Source organism: Canis lupus, chromosome 7 (genome assembly GCF_048164855.1).
Source record: "Canis lupus baileyi chromosome 7, mCanLup2.hap1, whole genome shotgun sequence".
In the NCBI taxonomy this organism is placed as follows: Eukaryota; Metazoa; Chordata; class Mammalia; order Carnivora; family Canidae; genus Canis; species Canis lupus.
In genome coordinates this window covers 60,670,281-60,690,183 of record NC_132844.1, presented here as the reverse complement: position 1 = coordinate 60,690,183, position 19,903 = coordinate 60,670,281, and the positions used below count along the sequence as shown (strand labels likewise).

The 19,903-nt window shown below is 42.2% G+C and overlaps 1 long non-coding RNA gene across 5 annotated transcripts in view; it reads right to left on the bottom strand.

Annotated features, from left to right (window-relative positions):
* LOC140636987 (uncharacterized) overlaps positions 1-19,903 on the bottom strand; it is a 47,199-nt gene that overhangs the window by 26,137 nt on the left and 1,159 nt on the right. For 3 of the 5 annotated variants that reach the window (XR_012034230.1, XR_012034228.1, XR_012034226.1), the window contains exon 2: positions 11,741-11,790. This is a non-coding gene — a long non-coding RNA (uncharacterized lncRNA). Of the gene's footprint in view, positions 1-2,823; positions 2,938-11,740; positions 11,791-19,903 lie in introns of all 5 variants that reach the window. The other 2 variants (XR_012034229.1, XR_012034227.1) reach the window with 1 other exon arrangement.

Sequence of the window (19,903 nt, the reverse complement as noted above, 5' to 3'; positions counted from 1 at the left end):
GAGAAGCAGGCTCCATGCAGGGAGCTGGATGTGGGACTCGATCCCAGGACTCCAGGATCACACCCTGAGCCAAAGGCAGACGCTCAAACACTGAGCCACCCCAGCATCTCCAGACTTTCTTTAATAAAGAATATGGGGGGGGCGGGGGGGGAATCCCTGGGTGGCTCAGCGGTTCAGCGCCTGCCTTCACCCCAGGGCGTGATCCTGGAGTCCCAGGATCGGGCTCCCTGCATGGACCTGCTTCTCCCTCTCCCTGTGTCTCTGCCTCTCTCTCTCTCTATGTCTATCATGAATAAATAAAATCTTTTTTTTTTTTAAAAAAAGGACATACAGCAGAAATTGTCTATATTAATCTTCCACGTTAATAGATCCCTTCTTCCTCTGTTTATTGACTTTTTCTCTGCCCTGTAATATGCAGAAATCTTATCTCAAAAATTACCTGAATGTGATATATCTAAACACTGGATTGCTACTCAGCAACAAAAAAGGAATGAGCCACTGACACATGTAAGAATGTGGATGGATCTCCAAAACATTGTGCTGAATGGAAGAAGTCAGGCCCAAGAGTCTGTACTACATGATTCCATCTATAGGAAGTCCTAGAAAAGGCAGAAGTAAAAAATAATGAATGATAGTAGGTCAATAGTGTTGGGCTGGTGGGATCAAGGGGATCGGGAGGCACCAACAAAATGGCAGCGGACCCTCCACCTTATGGCCCCCACCTCGGAACTTTCCCACCACCAGCAGACCGCCCGAAGTCTGCCAGTACATGCCCTAATACCTATCACCCCTACAGACACACAACTCCCTACCCCTCCCTGCTTAGAAAGCCCACTTGCCCTCCCCTGGGCGCGACTTCCTGCCCGCCACCTCCCCGGCTTTGCTCCCTTGCAGGGCCACGGAACCTCGCCCAAGAGAGCATCCCAAAATGAACTGAAAAGAAAGATTTTTTTATAATTTTTGTTTATTTATTTAAAAAAATATATGTATATATGAAATAGATTTTTTTAAATTTATTTATTTATTCATGAGAGGCAAAGACACAGGCAGAAGGAGGAGAAGCAGCCTCCATGCAGGGAGCCCAATGCGGAATTCGATCCCGGGACTCCAGGATCACACCCTGAGCTGAAAACAGATGCTCAACCACTGAGCCACCCAGGCATCCCATGAAATAGATTTTTTAAATTTCAAGAAACTCAACTTTTGTTTCTGGTAACATGGTGAGATAGGAGTCAAGGTTGAAACTTTCCACTGTAAACAACTAAAATGCTGGGGGCGGGGGGGGGGGGGTGGGGGGAGGATAAATCCTCTTGAATGCATCCATGAGTTGAGAGGAAAGTGAGGAATGTTCAGACCAGAAACTGAACAAAGGCAGAAAATCAGACAGGTAGACCAGTGAAACAGTTTTCACTGCTAGAATATTGTCAAACCAAGTGAATTTGAACAGTGGGTTCTTTTTTTTTTTTTTTTTTTAAGATTTTATTTATTTATTCATTTGAAAGAGCAGCAGAGACATAAGCAGAGGGAGAAGCAGGCTCTCTGTGGGGAATCTGTTGCGGGACTCCATCCCAGGATCCCGGGACCACAACCTGAGCCAAAGGCAGACACTTAACCACTGAGCCACCCAGGTGCCCCCTGAGCTGTGGATTCTGAGACTCAGATTACAGCCAGGGCTTTCCAAAGTATGGATTCTAGAAGATGAAACCCCCAATAAAGCACGAACCACAAAGGGCTACACCCACAGTTTGTTATTTAGAAGTAAACCTATCCTAAACATTTGGAGAGGTATTTCTCCACAGAAGACCTACAATTGGCCAATAAGAGCAAGAAATGAGGGGATCCCTGGGTGGCACAGTGGTTTGGCGCCTGCCTTTGGCCCAGGGCGCGATCCTGGAGACCCGGGATCGAATCCCACATCAGGCTCCCGGTGCATGGAGCCTGCTTCTCCCTCTGCCTGTGTCTCTGCCTCTCTCTCTCTGTGACTATCATAAATAAAATAAAAAAAAAATTAAAAAAAAAAAGAGCAAGAAATGACGTGGGGAACCAAAGAGAAAGAAAAATTTAAATGACCTTATAATCTGCAGCCCATTGACAAATACTTGAGGCAAGCAGATTATATTATTCTTCTAGGAAACTCCCAATTGTCTTAATGTTAATATTTTGCTAGAGGGAAAAACAATCTTAACTTTAACAATACCTAAGCCTCCAGGGTCCTGTGAGTCTTCTTTAGCATATGAAAGTCCTTTTGAAAACCTGCCTTCAGAACGTAAAGACTGCTACAGAACGTAAAGACTGCTAACTCTGGGAAACGAACTAGGGGTGGTAGAAGGGGAGGAGGGCGGGGGGTGGGAGTGAATGGGTGACGGGCACTGGGTGTTATTCTGTATGTTAGTAAATTGAACACCAATAAAAAAATAAATTAAAAAAAAAAAAAAAAGAAAACCTGCCTTTATTTTTACTTCACCTAACTCTAAAGTATACAATCAGTTGCTCCTCACAATCCCGGGGCAGCAGCTCATTCTGCTCAGGGTCTGGTCTCTTGCTTTGATAAAACCACCTTATTTGCACTGAGGAAAAATTCTTTCTTGGCTGTCAGCTCTGAACCCCAACCCTCACACTACATCAAAAAGATGCTTAACATCATTAGTCATTAAGGAAATGCAAATCAAAACCATGAAATACTACTTGACCCCACCAGGAAATCTTTTTGCATCAAAAAGAACAAATTATCTAGGAATAAATTTAACCAGAGGTGAAAGATCTGTATACTAAAAACTATAAGAAACTGATGAAAGAAATAGAAAAAGACAAAAATAGGGGCACCTGGATGGCTCATTCGGTTAAGGATCTGCGTTTGGCTCAGGTCATGATCTCCAGGTCTGCTTCTCTCTCTCTCTCTGTCTCCTTCTGCTCTTCCTCACCATTCATTCTCTCTCTCTTCCAAATAAACAAAATAAAATATTTTTAAAAAGACACAAATAAATGGGAAGATATCTGTACTCATCAACTGGAAGAATTGAGATTGTTAAAATGTCCATACTACCCAAAGCAGTCTGTTGGGCTGGCAAGACTGGGGACCTCAAAACGGCAATCCCAGGCCGGCAACCTCCCAATAAGACCACCTTGCCGCCCTACCTAACTTATCTTACAAAGACCTGTAACCCTTGCCCTAATCGGAATGCCACCCTGCCCCATCTTCCCACTGAAAACTCTTTATAGAACCTCCTGCGGTTTGCCTGGGCGTGACTCCCCCCCCCCCCCAAGACTTCCCGCATCTCTCCCTCCCCTGTGGGCCGTGGAACCTCCCCCAGAGAGTGTCCCATGAAAAGCCTCTTTTGACCAACTTTTGCCTGGCTTCTCTATTCCGTTTCACTACCTATCGGATTAAACCTGACATAATCTACAGATTTAAAACAATTCCTCTCAAAACTCCAATTGCATGTTTCACAGAAATAGAACAGACAATCCCAAAATTTGTAGGGAACCATGAAAGACCCCAAATAGCCAAAGCAATCTTGAGAAGACCAAAGCTAAAGGCATCACACCTCTTGATTTCAAAATATACTTCAAAATAGTGGCGCCCTTGGTTGAGCAGCCCACTCTTGATTTTGCTGGCTCAGGTCACAATCTCAGGGTCGTGGGATCAGGCCCCATGTTGGGCTCCTCAATTAGCAAGGAGTCTGCTTGAGCTTCTCTCTTCCCTCTCCCTCTGCCCCTCCCCCCCAAAATAAATGAACAAATCTTAAAAATATATATATATATACATCTATAGATTACAAAATAAATTACAAAGCTATAGTAATCAAAATAGTGTGACACTGACATAAAAACAGACACCTAAATCAATGGAACAGAATAGAGACCCCATAAATAAACTTAATGCATATATGGTTGATTAATATACAACAAAGGAGCTAAGAACACACAATCAGGAAAGGGGAGTCTTCAATAAATCAAGCTGGGAAAGTTGGACAGTCACATGCAAAAAGATAAACTAGACCCCTATCTCTCACCATACACAAAAATCCATTCAAAATGAATTCAAGACTTGAACCTAAGACCCAAAATCATAAAACTCTTAGAAGACATAGGAGGTAAGCTTTTTTTTTTTGGCAACAATATTTTCGATTATTCACCAAAAGCAAAGGCAACCAGAGTGCAAATAAACAAGTGGGACCACATCAAACTGTAGAGCTTCTACAGAGCAAGGGAAACAATCAATTGAAAAGAGCAAACTACAGAATGAAGAAAATATTTATAAACTATGTATCTGATAAGAGGTCATATCTGAAATATAAAGGACCCATACATCTCAATAGAAAAAAAAAATCTGATGTAAAAACGAGCAGAGAAACGGAATGACAGTTTTCCGAAGAATACATACAATATAATGGCCAACAAGTACATGAAAAGGTATTCAACATCACTAATTATCAAGGAAATGCAAATCAGAATCACAATGAGAAACCACCTCACACCTATTACAATGGCTATCATCAAAAAAGGCAAAAGATGCTCTTCCTCTAAGTGGCCTGAGGTTACCTCTGAAAATGGTTCTCTGTTCGCTTAATCCAGAAAACCCTACCAAATCATGCAAGTCAAGAGGTTCAAATCTTCATGCTCACTTTACGAACACACATGAAACTGCCCAGGCCATCAAGGGTATGCATATCTGAAAAGCCATCAAGTATCTGAAAGATGTCACTTCGCAGAAGCAGCATGTGTCATTCCTTCCCTACAATGGTGGAGTTGGTAGGTGTGCCCAGGTCAAACAGTGGAGCTGACTGGGTCAGTGCTGAATTTTTACTGCTCATGCTTAAAAATGCAGAGAGTAAATGCTGAACTTAAGGGATTTTGTTTTTTAGATTTTATTTGTTCATGAGAGACACAGAGACAAAGGCAGAGACATAGAGGAAAAGCAGGCTCCCTGTGGGGAGCCCGATGCAGGACTCAATCCCAGGACCCCAGGATCCCGACCTGAGCCAAAGGCCGATGCTCAATGGTTGAACCACCCAGGTGTCCTGATCTTAAGAGTTTAGAGGTAGATTCTCTGGTCATTGAGCACATCCAGGTGAACAAAGCCCCCAAGATGCGGTGTAAAATTTACAGGGCTCAGGTCGGATTAACCCAAACATGTGCTCTCCCTGCCACATTGAGATGATCCTTACTGAAAAAGAGTAGGATTGTTCCTAAACCAGAAGAGGAGTTTGCACAGAAAAATATATTCCAGAAGAAACTGAAGAAGCAAAAATTTATGGCCCAGGAGTAAATTCTGCATAGAATAAATGTAAAAAAAAAGACAAAAAATAAGAGGCATTAATGAGAATATGGAGAAAATGGAATCCTTGTGCACCATGGGTGGGAACGTAAATTTCAGTCACTATGGAAAGAAAACAGCATGAAGTTTCCTCCAAAAATTAAAAATAGAACTAACATATGTTCCAGCAATCCCACTTCGGGATATAAATCCAAAAGAAATTAAAACAAGATATCAAAGAAATATCTGCATTCCCATGTTCACTGCAGTATTATTCACGGTAGCTAAGATAGAGAAATAACTTAAATGTCCATCAGTGGAGGAATAAAGAAGATGTGATTATATATATGGGAATATTATTCAGCCATGAGAAAGCAGGAAATCCTGCCGCTTAGAACAACATGGATAGGTCTTGGGGGCATTATGCTATGTGAAACAAACCAGAGAAAGATAAATACTGCACAGTGTCACTTAAGGTGTGAAGGGGAAAAAAATGAAAGAGAGAGAGAGTAAAAAAGTAGTTGCCAGAGGTAGAGGTTGGGGGTGGAGGAGGGAGAGGTTGGTAAAAAGGTATGAACTTTCAGCTATAAAATGAGTTAAGTTCTGGGGGTGCCTGTGTTGCTCAGTCAGTTGGGCATCTGCCTTGGACTCAGGTTGTGATCCAGTGGCCCTGGGATTGGGCCCTGTGTTGGGCTCTTTGCTCAACAGGGAGCCTGCTTCTCCCTCTCCCTCTGCCTCCCCCCTGGCTTGTGCTATCTCTTTCTCTCTCAAATAAGTAAAATCTTAAAAAAAAAAAAAAAAAAAAAAAAAAATGAGGGGCACCTGGGTAGCTCAATTGGTTAAGCATCTGCCTTCAGCTCAGGTCATGGTCCTGGAGTCCTGGGATCAATCCCCAAGTTGGGTTCCCTGCTCCTTGGGGGGCCTGCTTCTCTCTCTCCCTCCACCTGCCACTTCCCCTGCTTGTGCTCTCTCTTTCTCTCTCTCCTGCTCTCCTCTCTCTGTCAAATAAATAAAATATTTTTTTAAATGAGTTAAGTTCCAAGGGTCTACCATAAAACATGGTGACTGCAGTTGGATGACATTGTATTATATAACTGAAATTTGCTGAGAGTAGAACTTAAATGTTATCACCAAAAAAAAAAAAAAAGATAAATATGTGAAGTGATAGTTGTGTTAATTAGCTAGATGGGGGTTCCCTTCACAATATATACATTTATCAAAATATCATGATGTATACTTTAAATGTCTTACAAGTTTTTTGTCAATTACCTTGATACAGCTGAAACTAAAAAAAATAAATACAAATCAATGTACTTATAGAACAATTATGTTTGGTAATGTACCAAAATTATTATATATTATCTCTATATTTCTGTTGTTTACAATATGTTGACAAAAATAAATTTAAGTGAGGGATCCCTGGGTGGCGCAGCGGTTTGGCGCCTGCCTTTGGCCCAGGGCGTGATCCTGGAGACCCGGGATCCAGTCCCACATCAGGCTCCCAGTGCATGGAGCCTGCTTCTCCCTCTGCCTGTGTCTCTGCCTCTCTCTCTCTCTCTGTGACTATCATAAATAAATAAAAAAAAATTAAAAAAAATAAAAATAAAAAAAATAAATTTAAGTGAAATTGTCACCAGATAGTCTCCAAGACCTGATCTTTACTGCCCACCTGCTTGTACTTACTGACCTTTATCCTACTTTTTCCTTAACCTCTTCTTTCCAGTTTATCTTTTAACTCAGGCAAAGGAAAGCAAAATGGCCCCTGGAGCAATAAAGACTGCCCTGACAGGACCTCCTGCCCACCCAGGTGGCCCAGACTAGTTTGAACTTAACCCCTAACTCATGCTTACACAGATGGATCACGGAAAGACCATGGAATGATTGACAACTACCTTTATCTCATTAGAATCCTAAATCTCCACCCAGGGAGGAACACAAGCCTCATTTACATAACAACAATGTATGTATAGGCATGTTTCCTTAAGGTGCCTGCACTATCTTTGCCACCTGTACATATTACAAGGCTTCTCTAACTAAATATTCATTCTAACCCTAAATAAAAGGAACCCATCCACCCTTGCTCCAGGAAGCCATGACTTTGCAAGCTATTCCCTGTGATCCTATTTGCTGCAAATAAAGTGTACTTTGTGTGACAACTCAACCTGGTGCAGTTTCTGACTCACCAAAGAAGGAACTCACATTGGTTTGGTTACAGAACCTTATAAAAATTTTTTTTGAAAAAAAGGAAGGAAGAAAGAAATATGTTTGGTCTTTGTCCCCAGTTCCTGGCACAGAACTTCTAAAATCCTTGTAATCAACTGAGTGAAATTAGATGACTAGTGGCTGGGAACCTGTAAATGGCTTTGGGGGTAAAGGGGTTGATAGCCTTAAGACCAAGGCTTCATTAAAGGGTTAGAAGTGTCAGTCCCATCCTCCACTCCCCACCTCTAGGAAAGGGAAGGGAGCTAGAGATTGAGTTAATTCCCAATAGCCAATGATTTAATCAATCATGCTTAAATAATGGAACCCCTAATGATGGGGTGAACATATCAAAGTTCTAGGAGTATAGCATGCCCAGAGGAAGCTCCTTGTCCCTTACCCCATATCTTGTTCTATGTGTCTCTTCCATGTGGCTAACCCTGAGATGCGTCTCTTACAATAAACCAGTAATAGTAAGTAAAGGATTTTCTTGAGTTCTGTGAGCCATTCTATCAAATTATTGAATCTGAGATGGGAGTTGTGAGAACTCTCACAAGTTATAGCCAGTTGGTCAGAAGTGCAGGTGGCAACCTGGAACTTTCAATGGGCATTTGAGGTGATGGCAATTTTGGGATTAAAACCTTAAACCTGTAGAGTCTGAACTTATTCTAGGTAGTTAGTGTCAGAAATGAATTGTAAGACATTTAGTCGATGTTTGCAGAAAATGCTTGGTATGGAAAAAAAACTCACATTTGATGTCAGAAGTACTATGAGTGAAAAACAGATCATATAGTCCTAGAAAACTAATACAATATAGAATGCCTTCACAATCTCAAGGTAGAGGGACACCTGGGTGGCTTATCAGTTGAGTGTCTGCCTTTGGGGTCAGGAAGTGATCCCAGGGTCCTGGGATTGAGTCTTGTGTCAGGCTCCCCACCAGGAGCCTGCTTCTCCCTCTGCCTGTGTCTCTCTGTCTCTTTGTGTGTCTCTCATGAATAAATAAATAAAATCTTTTTAAGAAACCCCAACAATCTTGAGGTAGACAAAGATTTCTTAGATAGGATGTAAAAGGCACTGGCCATACAAGAAAAAAAGACAAATTGGACTTTATTATATTTTTTTAATTTTTTATTTATTTATGATAGTCACAGAGAGAGAGGCAGAGACATAGGCAGAGGGAGAAGCAGGCTCCACGCACCGGGAGCCCGATGTGGGATTCGATCCCAGGTCTCCAGGATCGCGCCCTGGGCCAAAGGCAGGCGCCAAACCGCTACGCCACCCAGGGATCCCCAAATTGGACTTTATTAAGATTAATAACTTCTGCTGGAAGTTTTTCTGATGGAAACAACCCAAATTTCCATCAACAGATGAAAAGATAAACAAATGAGGATACAGCTTTGGAGTGGAATATTAGACAGAAATAAAAAGGACAAGCTACTGACATATACAATAGCATAGACTAATCTCAAAAAAGAATGTTAAAGAAAAGAAGCCAGACACAAAAGAACCCAAACTGTATTCATATAAAATGTGGAAGCCAGCAAAATTAATTCATGGCAATACAACCAGAACTTTGGCTGCCTCTTTGGGGGCCAGGAATTGATTAGAAAGGGGTAGGAGGGGATCCCTGGGTGGCGCAGTGGTTTGGCGCCTGCCTTTGGCCCAGGGCGCGATCCCGGAGACCGGGGATCGAGTCCCACATCGGGCTCCCGGTGCATGGAGCCTGCTTCTCCCTCTGCCTGTGTCTCTGCCTCTCTCTCTCTCTGTGTCTATCATAAATAAATAAAAATTAAAAAAAAAAAAGAAAGGGGTAGGAGGGAACTTTCTGGGGTGATGATAATGTTGTAGAGTTTGATTAGGGCAATGATAGTTTGTCATAACTGCTCAAACTTATTTGAGATCTGTGCATACATATGTGTATGTAAATTATATCTAAATGAACAAAAACAAAAAGGATTTTTAAAAGATTATATGAGATACTGTATATAGCCACCAGTTTCTTAAAAATTAAGAAGCCTCATAATGCCAGGTATCAGAAAATATAGAAATTCTCATCCACTACTAATACGAGTGTAATTTGGTTCAACTACTTGGCAAACAACATGACACCATCTTGTGAATTTGAACACTTGTGAACCAATGACCTAGCAATTCCACTCAAGAAACACTTGTACATGTGTTAACTGACAGGCCATGTGGATTAAAAAAGATCCAGATAAAATAATAAAAATATTAGAGGAAAATCATGTCAAACATTTGTGTAACTATAGGATGAGAGCAACAGTTCTGATGCACAAAGGAATAGACACATTTGGCAACATAAAATTTAAAACTGTATAGCAAAAGACATGGTAAAGGAAATCCAAAGACAGTAAGTGGGGAATAAATATTTGCAACACATATGACAGATAGAGGGTTAACACCCGTAATCAATAAAAAGCACCTGCAATTCCTTGGGAGAAAAACACCTCGATAGAAAAATAAGCAAAGATATGAATGGGCTGTTCACAAAAGAGGAATGCAAGTGTCCCCCCAAAAAAACCCACTGAAAGATAATCATCCTCACGAGTAATCAAAACCCATAGTGTTTTTGTGATGATTAACAGAGGCAAACATTTTCAAAATATATATTTTTTAAGATTTTATTTTTAAGTAATCTCTGCACCCAAAGTAGGGCTCAAACTCACAACCCCCAGATCTAGAGTCACATGTTCCACCAACTGAGCCAGCCAGGCACCCCTCAATATTTCTGATGCCAGATTCCTCCCAGTCTTTATCCTCATTTTCTTCCCAAGTCTCTGTAATTGGCTTTGACCTCAACATGCCACTGAAATTGACATTCCATTAAAATTGCCCTTGGTGGGCAGCCCTGGTGGCTCAGTGGTTTAGCACCGCCTTCACTTCAGCCCAGGGCCTGATCCTGGAGACCCAGGATCAAGTCCCACGTCAGGCTCCTTGCACGGAGCCTGTGTCTCTGCCTCTCTCTCTCTCTCTCTCTGTGTGTGTGTCTCTCATGAATAAATAAATAAAATTTTTTAAGAAAATTGCCCTTGGTGAAGACTTCCAAATACAAAGTGCACTCCTACCCTTCCTAGAATTCTTCAAGGCACTTGGCCCCCTAGCTTTTCTTTCCATGAATACTCCTCCTAGGCTTCCTCAAGAATCATTTCCATCATCCTAGACCACTTCTCCATCTTTGACCAACATTTCCCTTTCTTTTCCTGCCCTCTAGGTTTGGCCAATGATAGTTGGACATTTCTTTCTTGAGGGGGTTGGGGGAGGCTACTCAGCATCACAGAATTTCTTATGAATCTTTTATGCAGAACCCACTAGTCATGCTAGAAGCTGAAAATGCCAAGTATGTGCTCTCCCAGCCCCTTCTGCAGCTGGCACTGACCTGGGCTGGGCTGATCAGATGCAGTTACCTTAGACTTTGACTCTGGACTTATTGGTGGAAAGAAGCAGAATCAATGGAAGAGTGTTCCTGGCAGTCCTGTGGAGCTCAGTTCTCAGCCTGATGGCGTCAGTGGTGTGAGGTGTGACATCTAGTGGACAGTGGTATCCTCACCAGTGTTTATGGAGTGATTTTTGGCTGTGGTCTTAGCCAGTTAGGCTCTGAGCCTGGTTCTCCAATTTTCCCAGTGATTCTGTGAGCTATTTATAGCTTAACTTAAAAAACCAGAATCTATTTCCATTGCTTGTGACTGAGAACTCTGATAAATATAGCATTTCAGAAAGCTGTCCTCCATTCTGTTTCTCTATACCACCTAAAACCACACTTATCTACCTTCTGAACTTATATTATTAAAGAAGCCATGAAACTTAGCACATTATCATTTGCTACCTTATGCTTTAATTTTTCATTTTCATACTTTTATTTACAGGCCCTGTTGTGCCTATAAATGATGTCTTTCCAACAATACCATGAACCCCAATCACAATCACAGTGAAAGATCATATAGTTTTGTATATTTGCTAATGGAGATTATGCAAACAGGACACACTGAAGACAGAGGGGCACATGGCTGGCAGGTGCAGTGTCTCTGAGTAGTTGAGAGGAGAAGAGATCTAGTACCCAAGTCAAGGACTTGGCTTTGGGAGCAGAGATAGTCCAGCTATATATATGCAGGAGAAGGACAGAGTGTAATGAGTACAGGTGCTTTCAGTGGTAGGTGTGGTGGTGAGTGCCACCGTTTTCTCTGTGGATTAGGAAGCAGTGTCAAACAGATGCAGCAATCCAAATTTCCATCAACAGGTGACAGGATAAAAGAAATTTTCACTTACCTCCAGTCTTTTGCTCTGACTACTATCAAAACTCCTCCTGAGGGAGGATCCTGTGAGAACAAAGCAGAGAATGTAGGCAAGAAATGCAGCAGATGAAGTCACTTTATTGCATTCAAGGATAAATTCACGGCAAGATGCCATATCTTCTCAGTCTATTTAGCCATTCAACTTCAGAGTAAGATATTATTGTTATCACAGGGCCATGATTAGTTTATTTCAATGGAAGATGAAGTATTTGACAGAGGACAGACATTGTCAGTATATATATATGGCAGACACTTCCTGTACATTGAATGTATTAAAAATATACAACTCTGGGCAGCCCGGGTGGCTCAACGGTTTAGTGCCGTCTTCAGCCCAGGGCGAGATCCTGAAGACCCGGGATCGAGTCCCGTGTCAGGCTCCCTACATGGAGCCTGCTTCTCCCTCTGCCTGTGTCTCTGCCCCCCGCTCTGTGTCTCATGAATAAATAAATAAACTCTTTAAAAAAAATACAACTCTGAGTTTTTGACCCAAAAAAAGTATTTAAAATAGATCATCATAAGAGGGATGCCTGGGTGGCTCACAGATTGAGCATCTTGCCTTCTACTTGGGGTGTGATCCTGGTCCGGGGATCGGGTCCCACGTTGGACTCCCTGGGAGGGGCCTGCTTCTCCCTCTGCCTGTGTCTCTGCCTCTCTCTCTGTGTCTCATGAATAAATAAATAAAATCTTCAAAAAAAAGTCATTAAGATAAACATGTTGAATTGTAAATATTTTTAAAAATTTCTATATATTAGGACATTTTGACATGTATTTGACAGTATGACCTTAAAACACCTTTCTGGCTGAGGAGAGTCTGCCCCTCCCAGAGTAGCCTTCAAGCATCCCTTTCATATGCCTACCAACTACTTCTGATAGCACTTTCACATGCTAAGCCAATACAGTTGGCCCTTGGACAGCCCAGGTTTGAACTGTGCAGGTCTACTTAGACATAGAATTTTTTTTTAAAGATGATTTTATTTATTTATTCATGATAGACATAGAGAGAGAGAGAGAGAGAGAGAGAGAGAGGCAGAGACACAGGCAGAGGGAGAAGCAGGCTCCATGCAGGGAGCCCGACGTGGGACTCGACCCCAGGTCTCCAGGATTGCGCCCTGGGCCAAAGGCAGGCGCTAAACCGCTGAGCCACCCAGGGATCTCCCTAGACGTGGAATTTTTTCAATAAACATACTACAGTACTATAAATGTACTTTCTCTGCCTTATATTTTCCCAATAACATTTTCTTTTCTTTTTTAAAAAATATATTTTTAATTTATTTATTTGAGAGAGAGAGGTAATGATAGAGAACTTGAGCTCAGGAGGAGAGGAAGTAGGTTCCCTGCCAAGCAGAGTCGGTCACAGGGGCTTGATCCCAGGGTTCCGGGATCATGACCTGAGCCAAAGGCAGATGCTTAACCAACTAAGTCACCCAGGCGCCCCTATTTTCTTTTCTCTAGCTTACTTTATTGTAAGGATACAGTATATAAAATATACAACATGCAAAATATGTGTTGACTGTTTATGTTAGCAGTAAGGCTTTCAGGCATCAGTACACTATTAGTAAAGTTTTAGGGGAGTCAAAAGGTATATGCAGATTTTAGACTGCACACAGGGTGGGAGACAGGGTGTGCTGGTGCCCCAACCCCCACATTGCTTAAGGGTAAACTGCATTTCCCTTGCCCTAAATGACTCTAGATCCCAGTACCAGGTAACTAAGGACCACCTCTATAGCTTACAGCTGACCAAAATTATTTTAAACTAGCCAATCCTAAACTGTCCTGCCTTGCCTTTTCCATGGAAAGCCCAGCAAGGGCCATGGACAATGCTCCACCTCGAGACCAATGCTGGTGCTTGCTATGTGGCCCTGCAGAGTGTGCAGTGACCTCTCTCTAGGATATGTGAGTATAATAAATTTCTTCCTTTCGGGGCACCTGGCTGGCTCAATCAGTAGAGCATGTGACTCTTGATCTCAAGAGTCCCACAATGGACATGGAGCCTACTTAAAGGAAAAAAAATTCTTCCTCTCAAGCTTCATTCTCCTCTCCTCCTGCACTGACTTTACCATTCTTTCTTGTTATTATTATTATTGAAGTATGGTTGACACAGAATGTTACATTAGTTTCAGGTATGCAACACAGTGATCCCCAAGTCTATATGTTATACTATGTTGACCACAAGTGTAGCTACCACCTGTCACCATACAGTGCTATTAAACATGCTTTTTGTCAAAACAACAGAATTTAAAAATGGGCAAAAGAATTCAACACACAGGGCAGCCCTGTTGGCGCAGCGGCTTGGCGCCGCCTGCAGCCTGGGGTGTGATCCTGGAGACCCAGGATGGAGTCCCACATCGGGCTCCCTGCATGGAGCCTGCTTCTCCCTCTCCCTGTGTCTCTGCCTCTCTCCCTCTGTGTCTATGAATAAATAAATAAATAAATCTTAAAAAAAAAAAAAAAAGAATTCAACACACATTTCACTCAAGAAAATGTATGAATGACTAAAAAGCACATGAAAATAAGCAGTTGAAAAAATGTTCAACATCATTATCCATCAGAGAAATGCAAATTAAAACCATAATGGGGATCCCTGGGTGGCGCGGCGGTTTGGCGCCTGCCTTTGGCCCAGGGCGCGATCCTGGAGACCCGGGATCGAATCCCACGTCGGGCTCCCGGTGCATGGAGCCTGCTTCTCCCTCTGCCTCTCTCTCTCTCTCTCTCTCTCTCTGTGACTATCATAAATAAATAAAAAATTAAAAAAAAAAAAAAAAAAAAAAAAAAAAAAACCATAATGAAGGGGCAGCCCGGGTGGCTCAGTGGTTTAGCACCCCCTCGGGGTGTGATCCTGGAGACTCGGGATCAAGTCCCACGCTGGGCTCCCTGCGGGGGCCTGCTTCTCCCTCTCCTGTGTCTGTGCCTCTCTCTCTCTGTGTCTCTCATGAATAAATAAATAAAATCTTAAAAAAAAAACATAATGAAGAAAAAAACCCACAATGAGATATCATCTAGCACCACTAGAATGGCTAAAATTAAAAAGAGAAACAATTAAAGTGCTGCCCCCCCCCCCCCCCAAAAAAAAAGTGCTGGCCCAGGGGCACCTGGGTGGCTCAGTCAGTGAAGCGTCTCCCTTTGGCTCAGGTCCTGATCCCAGGGTCCTAGGATCAAGAGCACTAGGGACTCCCTGCTCAGTGAGGAGCCTGCTTCCCCCTCTCACTCTGCCTGCTATTCCCCTTGATTGTACTCTCATTCTCTGTCAAATAAATAAAAACAATCTTTATTTTTTTTTATTTTTTATTTTTTAATTTATTTATGATAGTCACACACAGAGAGAGAGAGAGAGAGGCAGAGACACAGGCAGAGGGAGAAGCAGGCTCCATGCACCGGGAGCCCGACGTGGGACTCGATCCCGGGTCCCCAGGATCGCACCCTGGGCCAAAGGCAGGCGCTAAACCGCTGCGCCACCCAGGGATCCCCCAAATAAAAACAATCTTAAAAAAAAAAAAAAGTGCTGCTGGGCAGCCCAGGTGGCTTAGCGGTTTAGCGCGCCGCCTTCAGCCCAAGGCGTGACCCCGGGGTCCTGGGATTGAATCCCACATCAGGTTCCCAGCATGGAGCCTCCTTCTCCCTCTGCCTGTCTCTCTGCCTCTCTCTCTCTCTGTGTCTCTCATGAATAAATAAATAAAATCTTAAAAAAATGATTTTATTTATTTATTTGAGAGAGAAAGTGAGTGAGTGAGAATGAGTGCACAGCTGGGAAAGAGGGAGAGGGAGAAGCAGACTCCCTGCTGAGCAGGGAGTCCAATGTGGGGTTCCAACCCAGGACCCTGGGACCATGACTGAGTCAAAGGTAGGTGCCCAACTGACTGAGCTACTCATGCACTCCCACATGAAGACTTTTATATGAATGTTTATAGCAGTGTTATTCATAATAGCCCAACTGGAAACAACCCAAACTTCCTTCAATGGATGGATACAAATGTGGTATATTCATTCATTGGAATACCACTCAGGAATAAAAAGGAAAAAACTACAATGCCAGGTTGGTTCAACATCTGAAAATCAGTTCATGTAATACGTTCTGTTACTAGAATGGAAAAAAATTACATGATCATCTCAACAGACAAAGAAGAAAAATTTGACAAAACCCAACACCCTTTCATGATAAAAAACACTCAACAAATTAGGAATAGAAGGGAACTTCCTCAACCTGATAAAGATCATCTATTAAAAACACACAGCTGAAGTGCTTAGGTGACTCAGTTAAGTGTCTGACTCTTGATCTTGGCTTAGGTCTTGATCTCATGGTCATGAGTTTGAGCCTCATATTGGGCTCCATGCTGGAGTGAAGCCTACTTATACAAAGAAAACAAGGGGATCCCTGGGTGGCTCAGTGGTTTAGCAACTGCCTTCTGCCCAGGGTGTGATCCTGGGGTCCCGGGATCGAGTCCCACATTGGGCTCCCTGCATGGAGCCTGCTTCTCCCTCTGCCTGTCTCTCTCTCTGTCTCTCATGAATAAATAAATAAAATCTTAAAAAAAAAAAAAAAAGTCACATGTTCTTCTGACTGAGACAGCCGGGTGCCCCAAGATCAATATTTTTAAAAATTATATTGTTATACAACTGCAATGAACAATCCATTAATAGAAGCTAAAAAACAATTATGTTAAGTGAAATGGGCCAGTCACAAAAAGACATATTTGTATGATTCCACTTATTTGAAATACCTAGACTATTCAAATTTATAGAGACAAAACAGAATAGTGGTTTCCAGGGGCTTGAGAGAGGGGGAATATAGAACTAGCATGTAATGGGTATAAAGTATCAGTTTGGGAAGTTGGAAGAAGTATGTAGATAGTGGTGATGACCAGACAACAATATAAATATACTTAGTACCAATAAAACTGTATGTATATTTAAAATGTTTAAACTGGTAAATTCTATGATATGTACATTTCACAATAAAAAGAAATAAGGAATGAAGTATTGATACATGCTACAAATTGCATAAACACTGAAAACTATTATGCTAAATGAAAAAAGTCACAAAAGTTGACATATATGGTGCATTCATATGAAAGTCTAAAGTAGGTAAATCTCTAGAGATAGATGGATTAGGGCTAGTGGAAGGGAAGGGACATGATGAATAAAAGAGAGATAGCTAAAGGGTACAGGGTTTCTTTTTGAGGTGATTAATATGTTCTAAAGTTTACTGTGGTGATAATTGAATATATATGTGAATGTAGTCAAAACCACTGAATTGTATACTTTATGTGGTACACTCTAAGTGAACTGTTTATGTGAATTAGCTCTCAATAAGTTTGTTTTATTTTATTTTTTTAAATAAGTTTGTTTTAAGAAGAGGAATGAGGGCACCTGGATGGCACAGCCAGTTAAGCATCCAATTCGTGATTTGGCTCAGTTCGTGATCTCAGGGTCATGTGATTGAGCCCTGTATCAGGCTCTGTGCTCAGGGCAGGATCTGCTTAAGATTCCCTCTCACCCTACCTCTAAAATAATAAATACATCTTTAAAAAAGAAGTAAAAGAAGAATGAACTAATACATATTACAACATTGGTGAACTTCAAAAACACATGCTAAGTGAAAGAAGCCAGACACAAAAGGCCACATATTATATGATTTCATTTATAGGAAAGGTCTTCTTTGGGAAAAAGAAGCTAATGACAGGTGGTTTGGGCAGCCCTAGTTCCTATTCCCTTCCTAGCCTTCAGACTAGCACCACTCAAGTGACCTCTCAAATGGTGACCAGGCATGAAAAAGATGTGGGTAGGATGAACACCTGGGTGTGGCAAGAAACTTGACCAGATTCAGTAATAGCCACACTTGCCCCATTGCTCTCTAGCAAATCACCTTGCTGATAACTATGGAGCAAAGTGCAAGCAGAAAGGAGAAAGTAAGCCAAGAGGGGACCCGGGAGACAGAACCTACTTCCTTGGAAGCTATTCTCTGAGAGAGCTCTTCTTTATTCCTCAGAAATGCCTCTATTGCATTTTCTTCTCTCTCAGCCCCTCTTAGGTACTCAGCTGAATCTCAATTTGCCTACTCCCACTGCCATTAACTCTGTGAGTGCCTGGTCACCCAGGCTCAGTTCTGTAAAAATACATAAAGGAAACCTCATTCAAAATAGAATAACGGGGCAGCCCTGGTGGCGCAGCGGTTTAGCGCCGCCTGCAGCCCGGGGTTTGATCCTGGGGACCCTGGATCGAGTCCCATGTTGGGCTCCCTGCGTGGAGCTTGCTTCTCCCTCTCCCTGTGCCTCTCTCTCTCTCTCTCTCTCTGTGTCTCTATGAATAAATAAATAAAATCATTAAAAAAAAAAAGGAATAACGAAGCCATGAAGGGGGAGCTCTCATGCACTACCACTCATGGAAGCTTGCACAGCTTAGTAGGAAAAAGGAAGATTTCCTCCCAGCCCAGCAATAGCAAGCTGCCCTCACCTGCAGCCACTTCCAATGCTCATTTTCCTCCAATAGATTTGTGTTCAAAACCACCCCTTCCAGCTCCTTCCTTTCCTCTTAAAAGAACACAAGGACACTCTCCTCCTCTGCTCTCTGTACTTGCCTATGGTTTGTCATCACTTGAGTGTCCTGAATTGCATTTCCTCTTGCTATTCCTGAATAAACTCATTTGCTGCTCCATAACCTCTGTTGTTTAATTTTTAAGGTGGACAGTTCGTATTAGATCTGGATATGATGAGTCTGAAGTTGGTTTTCAAAATTGTAGAATCTTCCTTTAACCATCCAGATTTTGGATAATTTGGTCATCCTTCTACTCTACGGATTGTGAATTATCTAGTGACCAATGATTTCCTCTTCTCCCTCTTTACCTCATATTCGCACCTGGCTATCACTCCACTTACCAACAACTCCCCAAAAGTAAAAGGAAGACAAATTTGTACTGTTTGCCTCATATTTTAGAAACCATGGTGTAAAATTTCTCTGGGAAACTGGTTAAAACTAAGGGGCTAAATGATACTGACTGGAGAAATGATTTGTTTCAAATGATCTATGTTCTGGGGAAAATGTAAGTTGGTTGTTTGTGACACTCAGAAATGATCCTGTCAGTGGTATGACTCCTTTGTCAAACTTCCTAATGAAAATCAGGGCATTAGAGGGCACCTGGGTGGCTCAGTTGGTTAAGCATCTGCCTTTGGCTCAGGTCATGGTTCTAGGAACCCCAGGATTGAGCCCTGCATCACAGGCTCCCTGCCGGGTGGGGAGTCCATTTCTGCCTCTCTCCTTGGCTTGTGCTCTCCCTTGCTATCTCTCTCAAATAAATAAATAAAATCTTAAAAAACAAATCTTACAAAAGAAAACTAAGGATGCCTGGGTGGCTCAGAGGTTGAGCATCTACCTTTGGCTCAGGGCATGATCCCGGGGTCCTGGGATCGAGTCCCACATCGGGCTCCCTGCATGGATAGCCTGCTTCTCCCTCTGTCTATGTCTCTGCCTCTCTCGCTCTCTCTGTTTCTCTTATGAATAAATAAAATAATAAAATCTTAATAAGAAATTAAAAAAAGAAAACTAGGGCATTAGACTGTTATGCAAATGAGGGGGTTTCACCCTGTATCACTTTCTTCAGATTAGTAGGGGGAACTCAGTTGTGAAATGCAAATCTACATTTCTTTTTTTTTCTTTTTAGAGAGAGATAGAGTGCCTGTGGGGGTGGGTGGGTGGGGAGGTGTGTGAAGGAGAGAGAAAGAGAATCTTAGGGAGGCAGGCTCGACACACAATGCACAGCCCAACTCCAGGCTCAATTTCAGGACCCTGAGATCACGACCTGAGCAGAAATCAAGAACTGACGCTTAACTCATTGAGCCATCCATCTACATTTCTTAATTTATAAAAATAGGAACACTAATTCCTGATATTAGAGATACCAGGCTTCTTACTAAGACTAAAAGGGACAATCACAGTTATTTGTTGAGCTATTTTTGAGTGCTGTACATACTTTTGTAAGGTACCAACACTATGCCCAATACACAGATAATAAAACTAAGATGAAGAAGCAACTTGTCCGGAGACCACATTGCTAAACAATGGTTGAGTCAGGATTTAAAGCCAGGTGCATCTAACTACTCTTCCCACTGCTTTTCTAAAATGTATTTATTGAGGGGTGCCTGGGTAG